We start from the raw sequence: 21,750 nt of genomic DNA, 5'->3' as shown, positions 1-21,750 counted from the left end.
GTCTGCCTTCCTTGCAAACAAGCAGGACACTGGAAAAGAGTTGTCTGCTTTTCTGTTAGTCTACCAATAAGCCTCCTCCCATTAGGGCAGTCTGTTTCACCACTAAAGGAAGCCCAAAACAGATCCTGTGTCTTAAAAAAAAAAAAAAAAAGAAAATAGAAGCAGCAGCAGCCACCAAGTTGCTGGAAGTTCCATCTGAGCTGGTTTTAGGGAATTAACTTAATTTGCAAATTCCACATGCTGTGGAAAGTCTATTAAATTCCAACCAAGCTCAGCATTTTTCAGCAAGAAAACTAACATCTTATGATCTTATGAAAATTTCTCCTGCCTCCTTCTGACCTCCATCTAAAATGCTCCTCCATCGAAAACCTACTTAACCCTGCTACCCCATTACCTCTGACTGACCATGGCAAAGATCACAATTGTGTAGGTGTATTATCCAAACCAGTAGCCCCTTGTGTTGATTTATGAGATGCTCCACTGGATAATCCTGAGTTAATACTTTTCCTCATGGGTCCTATGCCAGTCTCAGAAGCAAAATATCAGGCAGGGTATGTTGTTACTGCCCAAAATGAGTTAATACAGAAGGGAACTCTTCCTCAATTTAAGTCAGCTTAGCTGGCAAAGCTTTTTGCTCCCACCCAAGCTTGTCATATAGTTAAGGACAAGTCAGTAAATATTTAAAAAGACAGCAGATATGCTTTGAGTAGAACACAATTTTGGCATGTTATGAAAACAATGGGACCAGGTGCGACGGCTCATGCCTGTAATCCCAACACTTCGGGATGCCAAGGCAGGCAGACTGCTTGAGCCCAGAAGTTCAAGACCAGCCTGGGCAATATGGTGAAACCCCTTCTCTACAAACTATCTGGCATGGTGACTGGCATCTGTAGTCCCAGTTACATCTGTAGTCCCAGCTACATCTGTAGTCCCAGCTGCATCTGTGGTCCCAGCTACATCTGTGGTCCCAGCTACATCTAGTCCCAGCTACATCTGTGGTCCCAGCTACTCTGGGGGCTGAGGTGGGAGGACGGGTTGAGTGAGCCTGGGAGGTCGAGGCTGCAGTGAGCCATGATCACACCACGGCACTCCAGCCTGGGCAACAGAGAGAGACCCTGTCTGGAAAAAAAAAAAAAAAAAAGAAAAGAAAAAGGAAAAAAAAAAGGCAAATATGTCTAATAAAAATTACATTATTAAAAAAAGAAACAAGAAGGGTTTCTCACTTCTAGCGGAATTACCATTTGGTGAACTCCTTTTGGCTATCCTGTTACCACTGTTACCATCACAGATGGTTATGATGAAGACTGAAGATGATACCTGTAAAACTCAATCTGAATATCAAAGCAATGCCCTAGCCGATTTGCATGTTTAATCAGCTAGTGCTGACACTGTGAGAATATACAATCTGAATGAACTCCATAAGACTGATCCAAATCAACTCCCTTATGGTGACCTATTTAATAAACAGTGCAATGCATTTAATTTGGAAAAACAGAGTTGGTATCTAAAAAAAGGTAAATTCAGTGTTAAGCGTGGACTCACAAAGGGCCTGACAACCACTTGGTCCTCCCTGAGTCTTTAAAGCTTCCGCCGTTAAAAGCCCTGCACTCCACAACTCATCACGAAACAGACAAAATGATCCAAATTATAAAAAAAATTGGTGAGATATATGTTCCAAAATTGCTAAAATGGTTTACAACCAATGTGTGATTCGCCAAACTCATTATCCTAGGAAAACAATACAAACTTCAGGTAGCCATTTCCACCATCTGATGGACCATCTGAACGTTTACAAATGGACTTTATTCAGTTATCACCCTTGCTGAGGTATGTTTTTGTAATAGTTTGCATGTTTTCTGGTCAAATACAGTCTTTCCTTGTAGAAAAGCTGGTGCTGTGCCAGCAGCTAAGAAATTACTAGAAAATGTTTTTCCTTTATGGGATATTCCTGGAGAAATCTCCAGCTATAGATAGGGAAACTCATTGTACTGGGTAAGTTAAAAGCAATCAAATAAGGTGTTGTGGCTGCAGTGGTACTACCATTGCCTTTATCACCACCCTCAGTCTTCTGGAAATGAAAGCACACTTGCAAAATTGTAAGTGAGACAGTGAAAGAGACCTGAGCTAACCAACTCCGTCTTGTTTCTAACCTCCCAGCCGTCCTTGTTCATTCCTGGACGTAGGCTGAACGAACGTTGGGAATTACTTAGTTTATAGGTTAAAACAAAGATGCTAAGAACCCTTTCCCAAAACCTCCTTCTTGCCTGAGGACTAGACTGCCTTTTTAGGACCAACAAATTAGCCTCAAGATTAGAAATGGTAGTTTAGGAGTCATGCAGCTGGAGGCCACAGGATTCCAACCCTCCCTAAACTGCTCCTAAGATCAGTGCTTGAGACACTTTGCAGACCCTGCACTTGATGGATCGGCTGGCACCACTCAGATGGATCAACTGGCTCATCTGATCTTGTGGCCCCACCCAGGGCCTGACTCAGCACAAGAAGACAGCTTCAGCTCTCTATAATTTCATATCTGGCCTGACCAATCAGCACTCTTTACTCAGTGGCCTTCTTCCACCCACCCGATTACCCTGAAAAACTCTGATCCTCGAATGCTGAGGAAACTGATTTGAGTAATAATAAAACTTGGGTCTCCCACAGCGCTGGCTCTGCGTGAATTCCTCTTTCTCTGTTACAATTCCCCTGTCTTGATAAATCAGCTCTGTCTAGGCAGCGGGCAAGGTGAACCCACTGGGCAGTTACAGAAAGGCTGAAAGAACAAATGGTATCTTAAAACTGAAATTGGCAAAGTTAGCTGAGCCAACTGGGTTGTCTTGGCCAAAGGTACTGGTGTTGGCATTAAATGGCAATCAGATCCACTCCCACTGGAAAACATAAGTTGGCCCCTTATGAAATAGTCACTGGAAACATATGCCCCTAATAGTAGAACCTAATAGATGTTCCACTCTCCTAAACTCTGATATGACTAAATGATGCAAGGTTTTAATGCATTATGCCAAAGTGTATTTTTACCAGGTACAGGAAGCTTTCTGTGATCCACTGACTAAGGACAATCAAATCCTTTATGGTCCAGAGCCTGGAAACTGGGTCTTCCGGAAATAACATCAGAGGAAGGCTGCCCTCGGACCCTGTCGGAAAGGACCACACTGAGTTCTCATCACCTACACCTGTAATCTTGGATCCACATCTCACAACTCAAAGGGCCCCTTCAGCCTCTTGGAACACCTGCTGGAGACTTTAAGGTAAAGATGACCAGGAACAGTTCTCCCCGAAAGTGGACAGCATGCTAGATGTGGACAGCTTTCCCAAGATCACAGATAAAGACTTTTCTGCCATTATGAAAGCCTTGTGCTTTTTTGCTTTTTTCCTCTAATCTTTTTGTCCCAATACTTTCCTTTTTCCTACAGGAAAATCCATGGGACCATAATCACTAGATGGCATGTGTTCTAGCACAAAACCAGAGTAACTGTTGGGTTTGTGGGCAAATGCCAAAAAATCAGAAAACAATTCCACTGATGCTTCTCCATGCCTCTCTCTGTTCCCAATGGCAGTGACTGAAACTCCAAAGGAGGAGGGAGTGGAAACCTATCCTTGATATTCTAAACATCACTGCTTCATTTGCTTTCCTGCATTCGCTAGAAACAATACTTTAACTTTTCCAATGAATAACCTGGTTGTTACCAAACATAGAAAACCTATCCAAGTGATGCCTGCAAAAGGTATATTGTGCTTCTAGACATCACGCACTTGAGACCTGGGCATTAGCGATATGGATACAAGTAATTGCTTATATAATGTTACCAAATTAAATCCAGTAGGAGGCTGGGAACAATGGCTCATGCCTGTAATTCCAGCACTTTGGGAGGCCAAGGTGGGCAGATCACCTGAGGAGGTGTATTTTTAGTAGAGACGGGGTTTCAATATGTTGGTCAGGAGTTCCAGACCAGCCTGACCAACATGTTGAAACCCCGTCTCTACTAAAAATACAAAAATTAGCTGGGTGTGGTGGCACGCACCTGTAATCCCAGCTACTCCAGAGCCTGGGGCAGAGAATCGCTTGAGCCCGGAGGCAGAGGTTGCAGTGAGCTGAGATTGCACCACTGCACTCCAGCCTGGGCGACACAGCAAGACTGTCTCAAAAAAAAAAAATCCAGTAGGTTCATTTTTTGTTACTAAATGTGGCTATACACCCTTACCGCATGCTATAAACGAACCCAAAAAAGTACATTACCCCCTGAACCTTGTTCAGGAGCTATGCAGATTCACAGGCAAATAAATTTAACTGCCCCTTGCACAAATGCAACTAGGTGACCCTCTTTTCCAGTCCCCATGGGCTTCTATTGGGTCTGAGGAAAATCTGCTTCCTGTCTAGTCTGGATGTTGCTATTTGGCCTGGCTCACTCCGGCCATTCAAATAGCTTCCCCTGCAAATTCCCATAACAGCTCCTAGGGTCAGAGGCCAAAATAATCGATAACTGAAATCACCTCCCACCTTAAAAGAGATAAACTATTTTCAACTAAGAAGAAACTCCGGCGGGGCTCCTGGGGCTCACTCTCGGCAGTAGTGGGGTATCAGTTGTATAGAATTTAAAGATCATCTGTAAATTGGGAAAAATACTGGATTTTGTAGACAGTCAGACCTCCCAGGGGTTCAGATGGGTAGATGTCACTCTCTGAAAGGTGGATAACAATAAATGCATTCAACCAAAACACTTAATGGAACATCATGCAACTTTAGGGCTCCCTTTTGCTCTAGTTGGGGGCTTATATTTGGTACTGACGAAAACTGAGTCTCTCTCCCTTGATTTTGTTACTACAGAAGGCTTAATTTAAAAGGTGGCCTTAGACACTGCCACTAAACACATTAAGGAAATTAATCTTCTAAAAGAAAGGAACACAGCTGGGCGCACTGGCTCACGCCTGTAATCCCAGCACTTCAGGAGGTCAAGACAGGTGGATCACAAGGTCAGGAGATCAAGACCATCCTGGCTAACACAGTGAAACCCCATCTCTACTAAAAAGACAAAAAATTAGCTGGACATGGTGGCGGGCACCTGTAGTCCCAGCTACTTGGGAGGCTGAGGCGGGAGAATGGAGTAAGCCTGGGAGGCGGAGCTTGCAGTGAGCCGAGATCACGCCACTGCTCTCCAGCCTGGGCGACAGAGCGAGACTCCATCTCAAAAAAAAAAAGAAAGAAAAGAAAAAGAAAAAAGAAAGGAACACATGGTGTTTACAAGAGCAACTAAGAGTTGGTCTGCAGGCATCCTCAATAGTGGATGGCAGGCTTGGGTTTTCCAAGGTTTTGTCATCTTTAAATATATTCCAGGTATGTCTCCAGGTTATTATGACTTGTGTTACCAGGCTAACAATGGAAATGAACACCTCTTTCAATCAGGCCATTGTACAGGCAACTGTGGTCCTTAATCACCGTCAGACCCTGAACAAGGACCATGACCAATTAGACCCCAGCACTGCTGAGCTGCCTGCATTGCCTCAGCTGTGACTCGTTTCATTTGGTTTGGTTTGTTTCGTAAGAACGCTTGTGAACTCCTTGGTCTTTTGATATTATCCTCTTGGAAGTCATCCTAATAGTAACCCTGGTGCCTTGTGTCTTCTCACGTCTTAAATGTTTTCTATGCAGCTGCCTATTGAGTGTTGAATAGTCTCACTTCAGCTACGTAAGAACATAAATAATTATTCAACTAGTTTCACACTGTCATCTGTGAATTCCATACTCAGAACAAAGGAGTCATTTACAACTGTGATGAGAGTGGCGCCCATGCTCAGAATTTAGGTTAATCCCTCAAAACTGAGAGGCTGACCAAAAGGGTGAAATTGTGAAATCAAACTAAAACTGAGCCTGAGAAAGCACAGTACTCACCCACTTCAGTTCTTAGAAACGAACTACAACCTTAGTACCTAACAAACTGAAAATGTAACCGAGGAGTGTGCTTCTGCAGCAACGGCTCAGCCATGCTGTAACCACTCACAGGTGGCCAACTATTCGGATTGTCTTCAATTAATAAGGCCAAGGTGGAGCTATAACCAGCCCAGCTGCTTCTCTACCTTACTTCTGTTTTCTGTATGTCACTTTCCTTTTTCTGGTCCATAAATCTTATCTGACCATGTGGAGGCCCAAGTCTCTGAATCCGTTTTGATTCCGGGAGTTGTCTATTTCGTGAGTCTTTTTTTTTTTTTTCCAATTTACTCGCTCAATTAAACTCTGTTAAATTTAATTTGTCTCAACTTTTTATTTTAACCAGATATATAAACAGTACTTTCACACCATTCTTTAACTGGAAGTGAAGTCATTAAAAACCATGTGGGTGAAAAAACATGGACCCTGGGTTGAAAAACAACCCCCAACACAACTCACTGCTTTAACAACCCAAAGAGTGGCAGATAGGCCACTGATTGTACCTATCAAAGAACATTGGAAAGATAAGGCTACATCTTGAGACTATTAATAAAATCTTAATGCATACTTCATAAAACTTCCAATTACTGGCAGCTTGTTTTCCCCACCCTTGGCCTGGCAAGTATTTCCAGAGGAATTCTTCAGCCAAGAATCCATCCTTGAGCCCCCTACACAGGTGAAAGGCATACATTCATGTTTGGCAGGATATTATCAATAATATAGTTGCCTTGTTAAAAAATAAATAAGGAAATACTGATTAAAATGTCAATTCAGCAAAGCCAAGTCTGCCTTCTGTATCTTGGAATAATTTAAGGCTCAGATCTTCTGAATGCCTTTGTGGACTGTTCGAAATATGTAGAGATTTTCGTCTCTGGTTTTTAAGTCGTAGCATGTGTTATTAGGAATCGGAAGAACTCTTCCGTGGCTCCTTCCTTCATCACACTGAGTTTCTAGTGGGTTGGAACCAAGCCATATTGCTTCTGGCCTTTAACAAGAAACAGAAAATAAAAAATAAAATTTAAAAAAAGAAAAAGGGAAGAAATAAAAACAATAATTTTTTTAAAAAGGGTCCACATACCTTAGGACACCGTGAGTTCTTTGAAACCAAATGGAAGCAGAATTACTGCCCAATCTTCTAAGTGTGTCATGGATTGATGAGTCAACATTTCACAAGTGCTTAAAAATTCTCAGATGAAAGATCACAGATCTGTATAAAGTATTATCACTATAAAAATAACTCGATTTTCCTGTGGCTTTTTTTAAAGGAATGTTCTTTCAGATGCTGTTTGTAACCAACTTTTTCTTTTTTTTTTTTTTTTTTTTTTTGAGACGGAGTCTCGCTCTGTCGCCCGGACTGGAGTGCAGTGGCCAGATCTCAGCTCACTGCAAGCTCTGCCTCCTGGGTTTACGCCATTCTCCTGCCTCAGCCTCCCGAGTAGCTGGGACTACAGGCGCCAGCCACCTCGCCCGGCTAGTTTTTGTATTTTTAGTAGAGACGGGGTTTCAGCGTATTAGCCAGGATGGTCTCGATCTCCTGACCTCGTGATCCGCCCGTCTCGGCCTCCCAAAGTGCTGGGATTACAGGCTTGAGCCACCGCGCCCGGCCGTAACCAACTTTTTCTTTAAAAAATAATAAAAACATCCAAAAGTGGGATATTCTTGTAGAAAAATATTAAATCATTAGTACTTTTCCTGGATTAAAAAAGGGAGTGGAGACTGTGCAACACCTTTGAGAACGCTCACGGTGCCGCCTGGTGTACAACGTTGGAGAACTGTATGCTTTTTGAAAAATTTATAATCATATGTAATGACTCACTAAATAATGAAAATTTCTAGTCACATTTTTCTTTTTTTAATTAAATATTAAAGGGAACCCCTATTTCTCCATGATCACAAAATAAAACATGGTTATTTCTAATATACTTTACATGTTTCCTATCATTCTTCCTTTTTTGTGTGTAACATCCCAGGTATACACAAAAAGGAATGTATTCAATAAACTACTAATAGTTTATTCATCCTCCATTGAGAGAGGATATATAATCTTCTCACTTCACTGTGTGTAGTGGCTGTAACTTGACTAAATTATGTCAGCAATATATATCATTTACTGAAACTTCTAGTACCTGAAAAATTTGTATAGCATCTTGATGAAACAAAGATATTACTGTTTTGTATGATGAAACAAGATATTTGTATGATGAAACAAAGATATTACTTGATGAAACAAAGAAGTTACTTGAAAAAATATTAAGCATTTGGTCACTCTTTGTTCAATCAATATATTAAATATGTAAACATAATAAACCAAAGGAAACTAAATTTGCTTTTTTTTTTTTTTTTTTTTTTTTTGAGACGGAGTCTCGCTCTGTCGCCCAGGCTGGAGTGCAGTGGCCGGATCTCAGCTCACTGCAAGCTCCGCCTCCCGGGTTTACGCCATTCTCTCGCCTCAGCCTCCCTAGTAGCTGGGACTACAGGCGCCCGCCATCTCGCCCGGCTAATTTTTTGTATATTTTAGTAGAGACGGGGTTTCACTGTGTTAGCCAGGATGGTCTCGATCTCCTGACCTCGTGATCCGCCCGTCTCGGCCTCCCAAAGTGCTGGGATTACAGGCTTGAGCCACCGCGCCCGGCCTAAATTTGCTCTTTAAGGTCTACAAATAACTGCTCAGATTCTTCAGGTTGATTCATCATTTCTCATGAACAAACCAGATACAAAGGAAGGGAGAGATGCTGTGAAGGCGGCAGTTTCCCTCTTCTGTCTCTTCTCTGAATCTGTGCAAGGTCCCCAGCTCCTTCTCAGAGTTATCTCCTAACCACTCATGCAACTGTTATTTATCAAGTTCTGCTCTGGCTCCAAAGACGTCAGGTGCTTCCCAACACAGTAAGATAAGGACCACACCACATATTTGTTAATTCCAAAGAATTCTGGAATCAGGACTTTAAAATTATATTCTTGGTCAAAAGGTCTAACACTGTCTTTTGTACTCTTTCAAGTAAGAGAAGTAAAAATAGAGGCTTGGGGAAAGCATTCAAGTATTTTAGCTGGGAGGTTTCTCCTAAATTTCCTTTGGCCACTAATCCAAAGCATTTCTGACAGATAACTGGACTGGAAACAGTGCCCCTGGAAACCATCAGCCAGTATTCCCACCCATTAATTAGGTGATTCATTTTCAGTTTTTTCCTCCCTGTTTTTTTTTCCCCTCATATCCTTTCCCCACCCTTTCCTTGTTGCCTTCTCTTTGGATCGTCGGCTCCTCTGCTATCCGCCTCAACCTATTTATTTGTGTTTTACTTCACTGCCCCTGGACACATTTCCTTTCCTTATTGCCTCTCCTGGACTCTGGGTTCCTCTCTGACAAATCTTCCTGCCTGGCTACTTAACCTGCCAGTAAAGACCTTAGCCCTCTTGTGAGTGAGAAACTCTCTGGAGGCCTCTCGTGATGGCCCCGACTTCCAGTCATTTTTATTTTCCTTCAAGTTTTAAGGCACCAATGATTGGTACCACACACAATTAGCACTTAATTGCTGTTTGTTCATCTTTCATGTCTTTTCTTTCCAAATGAGTAGGCAGATGCTTGAGATGAGGAAATATTTCATCTAGCTTTTGGAAAATATACCACCCATGTAAATGTAATGAAGCATTCACGAACTGAGCAGGAGGGTGCACATATCTCACGGAGTAAGTCATTGCCTTATTTGGGGATAACAGGATTTGAGGTTACAGGAGTTTTAGATATTAAAGTCTTTTACTGAAGAATATAGGAGACACAGTGGTCTGAGAAGCTCACTGATGGAACACAGAACTTTTGCCTTAAAGAGGCACGCCTGCTGTTTCTTGAGTTAATGGTCCAGAATCACGTAGGACTTGGGTTCTAAGAAAATGCCCTCATGAGCCCCAGACTTGGGCCCATTTTTGCCGTGTAATTCTCTGAGTAGCAACGTAAGGCAACCTTTCTTGGCCTGTTTCCGCCTCTGTAAAACGAGGGGTTAGACAGATGACCTTTAAAAACCAACCAACCAAAACAAAAACACGACTAAAGAATGACGACTGCCCCCGTTTAGATCTCCGCCAGAGTGCGCGATGGTCTCCCTGCCATCGATCCATTTTAAACACACGCCTCACTTGTAGGATCACTTATTCATACCCCCAGACAAACTCAATCCAAAAAGACCTGGGGAAGAAAAGTGATATGGAAATTCTAGACACTACTTTTACTGACTCTAGAACCATTTGCTTCCTATAGGTGTCTTACTGAACTGTAAACAACTAGGGGGAAAAAATTCGTCTTTTTTTTTTTTTTTTTTTTGGTGCGGGGGGGGACAGGGCCTCCCTCTGTTGTTCAGGCTGGATGCAGTGGCACAATCAGGACCCACTGCTGCCTTGACCTCCCTGAGTTCAGATGATCTTCCCACCTCAGCCTCCCGAGTAGCTGGGACTACAAGCACACACAAACATGCCTTGTTAATTTTAGTATTTTGTATAGAGACAGGGTTTTGCCATGTTGCCTAGGCTGGTTTCAAACTCCAGGGCTCAAGTGATCCACCAGCCTCAGCCTCCCAAAGTGTTGGGATTACAGGCGTGAACCACCATGCCAGGCCCATATTTCTTACTACTTTGATGAATGAGGTGCAAGAAAGGAAAAAAAAAATTAACGAACCTTCAGTACCAATAAATATCAGATAGGCAAAATGCTTTTAAGTCTGTAACAATCAAGTTGATAAGAGGTTGCAGAAATTCAAGTGTGCTGGAATGCCAATCTGACACTCCAACATTAGTAAAAACAAAAACAGCACATACTGAGCTACTTTCTTCAATCAGACAGTCTCTGTGGTAAAAGAAATGGGATCAAAATATCAAGATGAGCATGCCATTGGCTTGAGGCATGTGTCAGATTTATTGTGGCCAAGAAGATTAAAATCAGCCACCATTACACAGGGTGGTATGTCCCGCGCTCGGATGTCAGGAAGTCTGAAAATCATGTGATCAAACCAGAGAGGTTCCTGGGTAGATGGTAAATAAAAGACATGTTTAAAACAGAGGCCTGTACTTGAGTGGTGGCATTACCTGTGCCTGTGGTTAAGAGAGCTAAAGATAGCAAGTTGAATCAAGGTCATATGAAAGGATATAATAAGAGTGAGTAGAAAGGCTGCTGACACAGGCTCAAAAATATGGTGCAGGGTGGGGCATCAGAATGCCCTCCAGGCTACAGACCTTTGCAGAGAATGGAATTGGGAGTCGCGCCCGCGCCCACACCCACATTCGGAAGAGTGGAGGAGGAGGGCTGAAAAAGGAGTGGAGAGAAAGAGGAACAGCCCACATGTGCACTACTTTACTGCTGAGGCAGCGGACAATGGCCTAGTCCAATCAGGGCGGAGAGAGGAGGGCAGCAGCCCGAACACCCTTATGAAGGCCAGCCAGACACAGACAGACCTCAAGTAGGGCTGCGATCCTTTGAGGTCAAAGGCAGGTCTATAAAAACCCAAAAGATAGTGACTTTGATTTTTCTGGCTCTTCCTTAGAAACCACATAACCACGAACATTTTACTACTTTTCCCACTTGGCTGACCCACATCCAACTTATATCTTCACTATCCACAAATGTCGCAGCAGACATCTAGTCATCACCTGGCACCAGGCCCCCGTGGTGACCCCTGCCTGAGACAAGGCTGGCTCACTGCTAATCTGTGGTATCAGCAAGCTTGGTTTACTGGAATGTGTGGAGCCCTGCCTCTGTGGCCTCAGGGTTCAAATACCAGCCCTCCCATCACCCACTCTGGGACCTTGAGGGAACTCTCTTTGTGTCTAAACTTCTCATTTATAAAATAAAGCAAATACCTCTCATTTGGGGTTGTTGTGAGGACTGAATTCGATTTGAATGTATGTAAGCCACTCAGCATCTGCCAGACAGACTGGTAGTCTAGAAATGAAAATGATGATTATTAATTCTCGATACTCCTCTCCTTAAAAAACATTCATGTTTTGACTGCCTCCCTTCCCTTTTAAAAAAATTAATGGCTCACGCCTGTAATCCCAACACTTTGGAAGGCCAAGGTGGGCAGATCATGAGGTCAGGAGTTCGAGACAAGCCTGGCTAACATGGTGAAACCCTGTTTCTACTAAAAATACAAAAAATTAGCCAGGCACAGTGGTGCGTGCCTATAATCCCAGCTACTCGGGAGGCTGAGGCAGGAGAATCACTTGAACCCAGGAGGCGGAGGTTGCAGTGAGCCGAAATCGTGCCATTGCACTGCAGTTTAGGCAGTAAGAATGAAACTTTCTCAAAAAAAAAAAAAAAATTCATAGCTTCTATTCCTCTCTCTCCTGCCCGAGGACCAAGTGCCCAGTCAGGTTCCATCTTTCCTATTAGGGGAGAAATCAATGTGATAATGCCACTCCTATCAAATGGTCACACTTAATATTACAAACTCTAAAAAGTAATGAGTATAATGAGATTGGGCAATGATTACACAAAGAAAAACTCTGTGGAGAGAGATTCACAGCAGATACGTATGCTGTCCTCAGATGACACTCGACAGATAAGGAATCATTCATTCTGCCTCTGGGTAACATGAGCCGTATCTGGCTTTGATTCTATATTTCTACAGGCTTCCTTTTATACTAATTCAATTTCATTTGAAGGTAAATGGTCTAACCTAAAAAACATTACTCACCCCATTCCATGTGGGCTGTGCCATCCCACAGCAATTGATTGCCAAGAGACACTAGTAAACTTTTCCAGCCCACATTCTGCCCAGACAATGGGCTGAGTGGAAACTCAATACAACAGATAAGGGTTGATGACTCAAGTCTCCAAACAAATTTTTGGTTAAATACAGCCTCAAAGGCTAATCACTACATTCACCCCACCCAAGCTAGAAATAGGGCATTCACTAACAGTCAACAACTTAAAGGATCAAAAACTTAGAACTTCAGACACATAAAATTAAACTGGACACAAAAGGCTACTGCCACAGCAACATGGACCAATTTTTAAAACATACAGCAAATGTCTTTATTTTTATTTATTATTTATTTTTATTTTTTGCGACGGAGTCTTGCTCTGTCACCCAGGTTTGAGTGAAGCGGTGCAATCTTGACTCACTGCAGCCTCCGCCTCCCAGGTTCCAGGGATTCTCCTGCCTCAGCCTCCCGAGTGGCTGGGATTACAGGTATGCACCACCACGCCCAGCTAATTTGTGTATTTTTAGTAGAGAAGGGGTTTCACCACGTTGGCCAGGCTGGTCTCGAACTCCCGACCACAGGTAATCCACCTGCACTGGCCTCCCAAAGTGCTGGGATTACAGGCAAGAGCCACCGCGCCTGGCCAAAAACATACAGTAAATGTTTTGAGAGTAACAAAGAAGCTGCAAGTTCCTAATGACACTGTTCACATTAAGGTTTAAAATATGGCAAGCAATACTAAATACATGTTCCGAATCCACATGACGTAAAATAATAAAGATACACATGAGAAGAGAAAATTATAGTGGTTGCTGGGAGAGGGGCAGGGAAACAAATGAAATCAGGGCCGGGCGCGGGGGCTCAGCCTGTCATCCCAGCACTGTGGGAGGCCGAGGCGGGCGGGTCACGAGGTCAGGAGATCGAGACCATCCTGGCTAACACGGGGAAACCCCGTCTCTGCTAAAAATACAAAAAACTAGCCGGGCGCGTTGGCGGGCGCCTGTAGTCCCAGCTACTCGAGAGGCTGAGACAGGAGAATGGCGTAAACCCGGGAGGCGGAGCTTGCCGTGAGCCGAGATCGCACCACTGCACTCCGGCCGGGGTGATGAGCAAGACTCCATCTCAAAAAACAAACAAACAAACAAAAAAAGAAATGAAATCAGGGAAGGTAATATAGGGAGCTTCCACTGCATTGGCCTGTGTAGTCACACGGCCCCACTCACCCCACACTTGGTTTCATGATCTGCTGTCACTGTCTTGAAACTCCGGTTAATGTTATCTTTGGACCTACACTTTGTAAGTGAAATCTGATGCAGCAATGGAGCATGCATGGGAGCAAAGCAGCTCAGTGCAAAATGAAAATACGGGACACACAAATTATGTGTGTCTGCCACCATTTCTCACCGCCTCATACACACCAGCAGTCAAAATGCCCATGAACAAAGAATTCCAGTGGACCCTCAATGCATGGGAATTCGGTGAGACTCAAAGTGAGTACAAGGTAGCTGTGTTAGTTACATCTAAAACTGAAGAAATAGATTTTCTCAAGTCAGCAAGCACAGTCCTTGAGATCAAGTGATTTGCAGGTATTATTTCTCCAGGCCAACTGCCTTCCCCACACTGGTGAACCGCACCACTTCTGGTACAGCTCAGTCTGGAAAGAAGAAGAAGTCACCTGTGGCCTCCAAGCTGCTTTACTAGGGAATGAGGGACACAGGCCTGCTGTCCCAGTTGTTACGACCATTCATGCTAAAGTAGCTAGGAATTAGTCATTTTGGTCAGTTGTTTTAGTCAGCATTGGATTCGTTCATTTGCAGCTTTGGAATTTTTCTTAGTCATCAACAAATCTTTAAATTGATGGTCACTGTCTGTAGGCAAATCTCCAGAGTGTTCTGTCAGAATGGAAAACAGCCAGGGGAGCATGGGTTGAGAAAACAGGAAGGATTTATATTATAAACATGTTACTGTCCGGCCTCTCATTTTCCTGGCTGGTCTGAAGGTATAGCTTTATTTGATACTTTGACCTGGTTGAAATGAAAGGCAACTGGCTTAAATTACCTAGTTACAGGGAAGTGACTGCACCAGTACATAAGAAGTCAGGTTTATTCACCAAGAAATGTTCCCTGATATTCCGAATCCCAACAGATCCTATCAGGGCTGGGAAGACTTTCTGAAGAACGGTAAGGGGTGCTGACCACAGTTTCATTCTGAACTTCAGGCCAAGGTGTTTGCAAAGGGAGCATTCAGCTATCCTGGCTAGAAAACTAGGTGTCTTCCAGGCAGAACAAGAAATCAGACAGAAAAACAAATCTGCTCTTCAGTGTAGGAGGTGAATGTTATCACTGTTTTCACGTACATTCAGATACTATGGGCCACACAAAGCAGGAAGAATTCCTCAGATGCAGTGTTTTCTGTTCCTCTGTGAATCGTGTGGAACAGGCAGACTATACATGGCCGGCTGAAGCTGACATTGAGGTGACCTCTGAAGGCAAACAGGCCAGGGAAACTGTTGTGTCAACTGAAATTGACTAGACATTCCAGGCCACCTCTGCCCAGAGTGGGCCGTGCTGACTACAGCCTGGTACCTGGAAACAGCAAGTACTTCTCAACAGAAAGGGGACAGACACAAATCTTCTGTGATTTTACATTAAGGGTTGTACAAAATTTTGTACGCAATGGAAATCTAAAACACTTCAAAATTTTAGAGAAAGGCTTTGTAAACTTGATAGGTAATAACAGAAAGGCTTTGCTGTTTCAAATCTGAATGGTAGGAAGTAAATTTAATCAAAACAGCAGGCAGCAGACTGAAAAGTATATAATACAATATGGAATAATGTGTCATTAGCTCATCTTCACTGCAATGAGATTAGCTTCCCACAGCATCATAATTAGATCTTGGAATTTTGCTGGGTTAGATTTATGTCCAAATGACATACAGCCAGAAATAAGTTTCATGCATTTCACACCAACATTTTGACTTATTTTAAATAAGGCTGCTATTAAAAAATCCTCACATTTTATAAGCTGATTATGAGTTATCAAACTCTTCAAAATCCCTTAAGTAAACAATCTAAAAAATCCAATTTGAGCACTGGTTACATTGATGCTGGTTATATTTTTAATCAACCAATGAGCTTTATTTGTAAAACCAAAGATTTGGTTTGAAAAAGACTTACATTTGATGTACTTCACACCAAAAATTTCCATATTCAAATAAATTGTTTTTAAAAAAATCCTCAAATTCTACATACTGACTGAAACCATCAATCTCTCCTAACGCCTTCTCTTAATCTAAAACTTTTTTGAAAGGTAGCTTCACTGATGCTTGAAGCTACCTTCAAATTTTAAAATTTACATGTAAAGCCTATCAGTTTATTAAAAACATGATGATGATTAGTTTTTAATGAACTAGTAGACGTAATTGGTAAAATTTAAAATGTGGTTTCTAAATACCAGGAGGCTGGGGTAGAATCATCAGAGAGGAGTCCTGCATTTCCTTTGTGCATGAGAGTTAATAGGATTAGGGCTGGGAGAACTGAACAAACCCTGAGTGGGTTAAGATGGATGTATCACATTTCCGCGTGCCCACTGCACAGCCGGCACGCCCCACGTGTCACCAAGTAAAACACACGGGTGAGCTTGTTTAAATGATTCTTCAGAAAGACACTGATTTCCGAAACTCGCGGAGGGCACGCATGTCCATTTCCCCTCCAGCCACACGGCTCTTTGTGTGCTCGGCCCGCCTGGCTTCAGGCGGACGCCTGCTTCCCAGTCAGTGACTCCTTGCTACGGTCCGGTTACACGGAAAAAGAGAATAAAGACTTCTGTGTTCGGAGAATTTCTGCACGTAAATTAATAGTTTCTAATTTTCACAATGATGCCATTTGCAATGGCCCTAATCGTCTGTAACAAATCTAAGCTAAAATGCCAAAGACCTATTACCTTCCTCCAGATCATGTCATGGAACGGGGGTCTGCTGCTTTCTGCTATCAAGGTGGTTATTATCAAGTATAATTTGCGGTTGGAAATGTTTGGCATTCCTGTCTAGCAGTAGCCCAGATTGTTTAGAATAGATTTTTACATAAGAGTTCCAACATCTGTCTGTTTTAGGTCAGATTTCTGTGAGAACCTATGCATATAGTCTCTAAACATATGCAGCTGTCCAAGATTAAACAGGACTGGTTTCTTGCATTACAGTGACAACAAAGGGTCAAGTTTAAATCAAGAATATAAAAATAAGGCTAAGAATGGTAAGCAAAAGGCATTTCCATCCTACAAAATGCCAAATAATGTTACCAATTAAAAGTGGGCTTGAAAGCAGTTTAGGCGCTGGCCTAGCAAAAGACTCACTAATTAGCAATTTACAACACCACTATGACTATGGACTGAAACGCAGCATTTCAATTTCATTACCAATTCCTTTCATTGTAATTCCTCTGTTACAGAAATCAGTTCGTTTGAAGTGAAGAGTGGTTATTAAATAAAAGCTGTATATAAAACTGTGAAGAAACATAACATCAAATTTTAGAAAGGAAGTAAAAAAAGAATTAAAACAAGCTGTGATGCTCTTAACAAAGACACACAAAACCTGTTACTAGGAAGAGTCGTTTGGTCAAACTTCCTGTTTTTTCCTAAGTCCTCGTTTCTTTTCAATATGTCGTCAGCACAGGGTTTATTGCTGTAGATTAACGTTTCTACATGGAAAATCCAGACCCGTTCTCTAGGATTTCTTATTTAAAGATATTCCAAACAATGCAGATTCTCTTTTTTCTCCAGATTCTGGTCTTCATCATCGTTAGGAGATGATAAACCACGGATTTAAATAGCTGAAAATTAGTGTTAGACACTAGAAAATTACTCAAGTGTGTGTTAATGAAGAAGTCATAAAATGAAGACTGTCTAAAATATCTGCTTAACCCTAACCCCTTAGTACAAGATTCCAGAAATCAACGTGGAGTGTTAAAAAGTACACCGAATCAAAGCCACACAAGTGTTGCTGATGGCTCTTCGTTTTACTCACATTTTTAAAAAATCTCTTCTGCAAAGACAGCTGGCTCTAACAGCAACCTATTATAAAATTGAAATAACTGAATTATACTGTTGTGTATGAAATGTAGGAAAATAAAAATTCCTACCTTGGGAAAAAAGTATAAAACATTAATATTTTGCTAAGTATTTTATAAATTACATTGCTTTATTAAACACATAACATTAGAAGTCTCTTCTGTTACTGACAACACTTTTCTTAATGGTCTTTACATGTTTAAATAAATGGCTCCTGAAAATGTGCATTCATATTATATAAATAAAACCTTAATTAATATAAACATACCCAGATATAAACTTTTTAGAAATGTCAGCATAAAACTTTCCAGTCTAAATAAATCCTCTTATGAATGGTCCAGCAAAGCAATTTTTAACGCATTTTTTTCCCCTCTAAAAAAAATCATAGAGATTTACTGGCACAATCCAAAAGAGAAACCAAAACAGCTTTGATGAAGACTGAATGTCTCATTCATGTAACAAGCAACTCTGAGTAATATCCAATCAATGGGAAAGTTTTTAAACCAAGACCATGTGATTTTTTCATATAGTACTTACTATTATCTTGTAATTATTTCGTTCATTTATTTGTCCTCCTGTATACTGTCTGTCTCCCCATGCGGAATTGTCATCTTTCTGAGAGAAAAGGTCGTATCAGTCTTTTCTCTGTTCTATCTCTAATAATTATCATAGAACATAGCAGATGCAAAAAGTGGCTCATTGAGGAATTCATGAAGGGTCTGACGAGGCTAAAAAGACAGTTACTTCAACATAACTATTTCATCCAAATTGGTTGATGTGTCGCAGTATCCCGCTATTTTCCCCCTTCTTCCTTAGTACCCCCAAGTTTCCACTGAATACATGGCTATCTAGAATGAAGTCTATTCTCCAACCTCCCTTACAGCTAAATGTCACCAGGTTTGAACTGGTAAGAGGCAAGCAAGTATTCTGCAGCAGCTTCTGGGAAAGCTCCTTGAAGGACAGTTGGTGCAGGCCTTTCACTCCTTCTTCTTCCTCCTTTCCTCCTTCCCGCTACCTACAATGTGCATATACATACACTTGCTGGATCTCCAAAAGCTGTTATGTACTATGAGTAGACCTTGAGGATGAAAATCATATGCTATGGCCGGGCGTGGTGGCTCTCATCTGTAATACCAGCACTTTGGGAGGCCGAGGCGGGTGGATCGCTTGAGGCCAGGAGTTCGAGACCAGCCTGGCCAACATGGCAAAACCCTGTCTCTATTAAAAATTCAAAAATTAGCTGGGCGTTGTGGCACGCACCTGTAATCTCAACACTTTGGGAGGACTATGCGGGTGGATTACCTGAGGTTAGGAGTTTGAGACCAGCCTGGCCAACATGGTGAAACCCCATCTCTACTAAAAATACAAAAAATTAGCTGGGCATGGTGGCGGGCAACTGTAGTCCCAGCTACTCGGGAGGCTGAGGAAGAAGAACGGCGTGAACCCGGGAGGCAGAGCTGGCAGTGAGCCGAGACCACGTCACTGCACTCCAGCCTGGATGACAGAGCGAGACTCCGTTTCAAAAAAAAGAAAAAGAAAAGAAGAAAGAAAAAGAGAGAGAACAGAGAAAAAAGAAGAGGGAAAGAGGGAGGGAGGGAAGGAGGGAGAGAATGGAGAAGAGAAGAGAGAAGAGACGAGACGAGACGAGGAAGGGGAAGGGGAAGGGGAAGGGGAAGGGAAAGAAAGGAAAAGAAAACTCAACCACAGAACAGGACGGTGGAGCAGCAGGAAAGGAATGAGAAGCAGCCCCGGCTCCGACTCCGCCCTGGCCTCTGCCTGTGCCTTCCTCCACATGGGGAAAGAAGGAAGCTTCTGTCTCACCTGAGTCATTCTTTCCAGTGTTCTGTCACGCGCAACCAAATTAAATCGTACCATTATGCTTTTGAAAATAATTTGAAAAACAAGTCCGTGTGGACTTTATGTGTGTCTTTGTAAACCTATTACTCGATGAACGCAGTAAAACTCTTTTCTAGTGAATGATGAAGTATTTGTGCGCATATACTTCGTCCCGAGAATTAAGCCTGACACTATGAGAGAATATAAAGAAGTTCAAGACGGGGTTCTTGTCCTTAGGAAGTTAGTGAGTCTGCCACTGAGAAAGGACATGCACGAACCACCTATGCTCTCTCCCAACACACCCACCCAGAGGAAACAACATGAGGCAACAAAGTGCAAAATTGTGCAGTGTGACTGCAAGTGGGGATGGAATTCAGAAACCAAAAACAGGGAGGACGAGGGCTCTGGAAGAAGGCTCCAGAGAGGCGCTGGCCCTTGAGGTGGGCCTTGCAGGAGGAGGAGCAGAACCTGGAGATGCAGTGGAAACTGGCTGAGCATCCTCAAGGGTGGGGACCAGCCACAGGCAAACCACTGTCTCAATAGTGAACAGAGCATGTTCAAGGAGACTGGAAGGAGGTCAACCAGACGTGTGACCTCTGCAAACCAGACGTGTGGCCCCTTTTCTCAGGACATGGTCTCTCAGCCTTGAGAAAGAGTTCCTTTAAAGGATGATTTACCTCCCCATTCGCCCCACATCTGGGAGATGAATCCTTGCTCCAGATCCTCCCTGCCGTGCATCTAACACAAACCTGACATCACTCAGGCGTCCCCCAGCATCGCCCTGAGTTACGCCCGAGGCCCAAGGACCCTGTTTTTCTGTGGGGATCCTGCTCAGCCAGCCCAGTGACTTTGAAAGAAACGTGCTTCTTACCATGCAATAGGCACATCTGAAGTCTCACTCACATACTCCCATGAGCTGTTTCAAGTTAAGCAGTGAGGCAGAGGTGGTGTGCTCTGCTTCCTAGGTTGTGAAATAGTAATAAAGCAACAGAATGACCAGTCATTGCTTCCAAAGAGAAGGCCAGGGAATTTAATTACTCACAAACTAGCCACAATCAGAGGATGAAGCAGCAACTTTCCTAATAAGCTGCTTTTCATAAACGAAGCCGTTGTTGAGTTTTTAAAATCCAACCAAACAACAAACAACTTTGAGGACAAGAGGAGCACCCCCAGCCTCACGAAAGACGTGGTGCAGCCTTCACTCGCAGAACGTGCTTCAGAAGAGCAGGTGCCACAGAAGCACGCAGGACCCAGCCCATGCAGTTAGGGGAAATGCCTGTGGAATCCAGGCTGCGCCAGGTCTACTACTCATCAAGCACTGGCTGATGAGAAGGCCTGTGTATAACAACTTACATTCAGTGGTTTCACACTGGGGGCTGGGAACAGTAAATAACATCTCTGGGGTCTGGTCTAAGACAAATGAAACCAAACGACTCTTTTTCCAAAACTAGGCCTTAAAACAGCTCATGGGAACCACCCTGGCAGCCTGGTGGAGCAGGAAAGCACAGGCCAGGTGTGAGGAGACCTGAGTGCCAGTTTGGCTCTGTTGCCATGGAAGTCGGTGTTGACTTTGGTTGCTTAATCTATAAATCAAGGGAGCTCAACTGGAGACGGCCCATCTCTGACACTCTTTGTGGCGCTGAGGATGACTCTGTTAGTAACAGATGAATGCACAGGAAAGAACCAGTATATGTTTCTCTCTTCATCTTCTTTTCTGCCCATCACCATTTCTCCATATGCCCCACATCATATTAATTCGCCAACTAATAAACAGGCATCCTCAGTTGCAATGTCGTCTGAAGCTCAGTGGATTTCATGCTTGTTTGGTGACGGCAGCAGTTGCTGCTGCCCTCAAACCACATCCTTCCCCTTCGTCATGAAGCCTCCTCGAGAGCCACAGTTTGCCTTGGCCAGAGCTCCCCATACGTCAGCTTCCACCAGAAACTGCCACCCATATGCAGAGTTCTGGTTCATCAGCCCCTCTGAAGCAGATCCAGCTGGCCACAGTGGATTCCAGGTGGTCAAGACCGAAGAATCTCATGGCATTGTCAGCATACTGAAGCCGAAAGGAACCGCAAAAAGCACCGAGTCTGACTGCCTCCTATCTGTAGGTGAGGACACTGAGGCCCTAAGAGGTTTATTTGTCTAACATGGACTAGCCAGAGCTAGAACCCAAGTCTCCTGACTCGACGGTCAATTATGACTTTGAAATGGACAGAATTAGAAGCTAC

At 43.0% G+C, this 21,750-nt stretch overlaps 1 protein-coding gene and 1 long non-coding RNA gene across 30 annotated transcripts in view; both read right to left on the bottom strand.

Moving 5' to 3' along the window:
- AOPEP (aminopeptidase O (putative)) overlaps window positions 1-21,750 on the bottom strand; it is a 378,597-nt gene that overhangs the window by 217,294 nt on the left and 139,553 nt on the right. The window lies entirely within an intron of this gene.
- On the bottom strand, window positions 17,492-21,472 carry LOC117098270. Its single transcript, XR_004443297.1, has 3 exons — window positions 20,391-21,472; window positions 18,221-18,298; window positions 17,492-17,686 (listed from the first exon to the last, which is right to left on the bottom strand). It is a non-coding gene; the product is annotated as an uncharacterized LOC117098270 (long non-coding RNA).

Source organism: Trachypithecus francoisi, unplaced genomic scaffold (genome assembly GCF_009764315.1).
Source record: "Trachypithecus francoisi isolate TF-2019V2 unplaced genomic scaffold, Tfra_2.0 Lachesis_group16, whole genome shotgun sequence".
NCBI lineage: Eukaryota > Metazoa > Chordata > Mammalia > Primates > Cercopithecidae > Trachypithecus > Trachypithecus francoisi.
The sequence above is the reverse complement of the archived record's forward strand: the minus strand, read 5'-3'. Positions and strand labels throughout refer to the sequence as shown.